The sequence below is a fragment of the Bos javanicus genome, chromosome 18 (assembly GCF_032452875.1).
Source record: "Bos javanicus breed banteng chromosome 18, ARS-OSU_banteng_1.0, whole genome shotgun sequence".
NCBI classification, from domain to species: Eukaryota; Metazoa; Chordata; class Mammalia; order Artiodactyla; family Bovidae; genus Bos; species Bos javanicus.
In genome coordinates this window covers 43,912,545-43,916,136 of record NC_083885.1, presented here as the reverse complement: position 1 = coordinate 43,916,136, position 3,592 = coordinate 43,912,545, and the positions used below count along the sequence as shown (strand labels likewise).

At 43.5% G+C, this 3,592-nt stretch overlaps 1 non-coding gene across 1 annotated transcript; it reads right to left on the bottom strand.

The window, feature by feature from the left end:
- Positions 1-1,164: 1,164 nt before the first annotated feature.
- On the bottom strand, positions 1,165-1,236 carry TRNAC-GCA (transfer RNA cysteine (anticodon GCA)). The gene has a single exon. It is a non-coding gene; the product is annotated as a tRNA-Cys (tRNA).
- Between the last annotated feature and the right edge of the window lie 2,356 nt (positions 1,237-3,592).

Genomic DNA, 3,592 nt, shown 5'->3' with positions numbered 1-3,592 from the left:
AACTTTCCTTCCAAGGAGTAAGTGTCTTTTAATTTCATGGCTGCAGTCACCATCTGTAGTGATTTTGGAGCCCAGAAAAATAAAGTCTGACACTGTTTCCACTGTTTCCCCATCTATTTCCCATGAAGTGGTAGGACCAGATGCCATGATCTTCGTTTTCTGAATGTTGAGCTTTTAGCCAACTTTTTCACTCTCCACTTGTAAATGCATGTTTATCATAATTGAAGGTGTGTGTTTAAGCCAGCCCACAAATGTCTGACTTAAAGACCATCTAAGTTCAGAAACCAGAGGACTAAATTTAAATTGAGTAATGACACAGAAAAAGAAAATGGAAATTATTTATAATTATGCTGCTAATTGAGTTTCTTCTGCTTCCTGTCCCTAAAAGAACTATTTATGTTCTCTTTAAACATGTATGCATGCGTGCATGCTGAGTCACTGTCGTGTCCCACTCTTTGTGACCCCATGGACTGCCGCCCACCAGGCTCCTCTGTCCATGCATGAAGCTCAAATAAATACTTTTTTTTGGAAAAAGAGTAAGAAGGATGTTTCACTTTACCAAAATTTTCTTTGCTAAGTATTTATTTTAGGATCTCACACAGAGTAGTTTCTGAATAGAGCATCACTTAACTCATAAAGAAAATGCCATTGTCATGATCGCCATTAACTAAAGAACGTGAAGATGACAAAACTTTGATATTATAAATAAGATAATAGGAAAATGTAACTTGATTTGCCCAAAAGAAACTTATTTGATATAGAATCCTTTTATCAGTACATGCATGTGTGCTAAGTCACTTCAGTCATGCCTGACTCTTTGTAACGCTATGAACCGTAGCCCACCAGGCTCCTCTGTCCATGGGATTCTCCGGGGAAGAATACTTGAGTGGGTTGCCATGCCCTCCTCCAGGGGATTTTCCCCACCCAGGGATCAGACCTGCATCTCTTACATCTACCTGCATTGGCAGGTGGATTCTTTACCACTAGCGCCACCTGGGAAGCATAAATAAACTGAAACGTGAAAGTCGCTCAGTGGCGTATGACTGTTTGCAATCCCATGGACTGTAGCCTGCCTGGCTTCTCTGTCTATGGAATTCTCCAGGCAAGAATATTAGAGTGGGTTGGAATGCTAGAGTGGGTTGCCATTTCTTTCTCCAGGGGATCTTCCCTAACTAGGGATTGAACCCAGGTCTCCTGCATTGCAGGCAGATTCTTTACCAACTGAGCCACTAGGGAAGCCCACAAGTTTACCTTCTCCAGGGGATCTTCCCAACCCAGGTCTCCCGCATTACAGGCAGATTCTTTACCATTGAAACTGAAGCTGGGGTTAAAATGGATGGAGTGTATTTTTACTCTTTTGAACACTTCATTCTCCAAGAGGTCCAGGTAGACAGAGAGGCAATATCACAGATGGTGATAGTGTTTAGGGATTAATTTAAAGCTGCTGCTGCTGCTAAGTCACTTCAGTTGTGTCCGACTCTGTGCGACCCCATAGACGGCAGCCCACCAGGCCCCGCCGTCCCTGGGATTCTCCAGGCAAGAATACTGGAGTAGGTTGCCATTTCCTCCTCCAATGCATGAAAGTGAAAAGTGAAAATGAAGTCGCTCAGTCGTGTCCGACTCTTAGAACCCCATGGACTGCAGCCTACCAGGCTCCTCCGTCCATGGGATTTTCCAGGCAAGAGTACTGGTGTGGGGTGCCAAAATTTAAAGCTACTTATCATTAAAAAAAATATTAAAGCCACATCTGAAGTTACATAAGACAAGTTCACAAGACACTGAGCTGGAAGGTGCTGCCAAGCAGAAGTGCTAGTGGGTATTTGGGGTGGACTTTGCTCATCTTTGTTATCCCTTGTTTAATCTTTATTGTTTTGAGCTGTGCTGGGTCTGTATTGCTATGCAGGCTTCTCTCTGGTTGCGGCGCCCGGGCTTCTCATTGCAGTGGCTTCTCTTGTTCTGGAGCACAGGCTTTAGACATTCTGTCTTCAGGAGTTGTGGCACGTGAGCTTAGTTGCCCTGTGGTATGTGGAATCTTCCCAATCAGGGATCGAACCCCTGTCCCTGCATTAGCAGCCAGATTCTTAACCACTGGACCACAAGAGAAGCCCCTATTACTTGTTTATTCTTTTGGTATTAGTGCAAGATTCTTTTTTGAAGGACCAGCTTGGCCCGGCCAAATCAGAGCCATAGTGATTGGGTGAACATATGCCATGATCACATGACCCAGGCTAGAGCAATTAACATCATCTGTTGGGAATTAGAATGGTGACAGGAATGAGAGGGTCAGAAAGTGGTTGGAACTGATTCACCTTAGCAGCAGTGGCACCTGGAACAGACGGTCGTCAGTTTCTGCTCTCTGGAGTTCTGGACTTCCCCTGCATGGTCTCCTTTACAATGTTGTTCTGTTTTTCCTTGGATTCCACGAGCTCCAAATCCTTCCAACCAAACGTTTAAGTTAACCAGACTTAGTTTCCGTTGCTTATAAACAAAAACCTTGCTGCATTCTGGACTTAACACAATGAGAAAATACATTAGGAGGTAATTTAGCCCATCTGTAGACCATCATTAGGCAGAAATGATCTCAGAAAGGGTCAAATCCGGCTTAGCTAAACAGAAATAGTATATTCCATAATGTCACCTACTAAAAAACTGAGTGTCTACTAAGAAGTTCTCTCAAGAAGTTCTTCCTTACATCTAATTTTAAATTCTCAGTTCTCAACTATATCCATTTAATGCTATTATTTAATTATGTATTTATTACATGTTTATTAGGTAACAAGAATGGCAACATGTCAATGCAGAGGGATGACTACACGAGCATTCATTATACTCTTTTCTCTACTTTTGTAAAGTTTGAAAAAAATGTCTCTCATGTTTAAGATGGTCAGTTAGTTCCTGCTCTCTTTTTAAAATACCTCTCATATGTATAACCAGAGAAGGCAATGGCACCCCACTCCAGTACTCTTGCCTGGAAAATCCCACGGACGGAGGAGCCTGGTAGGCTGCAGTCAATGGGGTCGCTAGGAGTCAGACATGACTGAGCGACTTCACTTTCACTTTTCACTTGCATACACTGGAGAAGGAAATGGCAACCCACTCCAGTGTTCTTGCCTGGAGAATCCCAAGGACGGGGGAGCCTGGTGGGCTGCCGTCTATGGGGTCGCACAGAGTCGGCCACGACTAAAGTGACTTAGCAGCAGCAGCATATGTATAACAGGGTAGCAATACTATGGGAATACAAGACAAAGTTCTAATTTTTTGGAGTGTATTAGGTAAAAGAATGAAAATACAGAACTCTTGGTCCATGTAGAAAAGCTTTTGTGAGCACAGATGTGGAACAAAGATCCCTCAGAGGCAGATGAACTTATACTGACATCCAGGAGCCAAATGAGCACAGAGTGGTAAAGATGCGTGAACTCCATGAGGCGGGCACCAAAGTGAGTCCTAGCCACTTGCAAAGCTTCAACTTTATGACTGTTAGAGGATGTGCTGTGTGTGTGTGAGTGTATGTATGCGCTCAGTCTCTCAGTCGTTTCTGACTCTTTATGATCCCTTGGACTGTAGCCCACCAAGCTCCTCTGTCCATGGAATT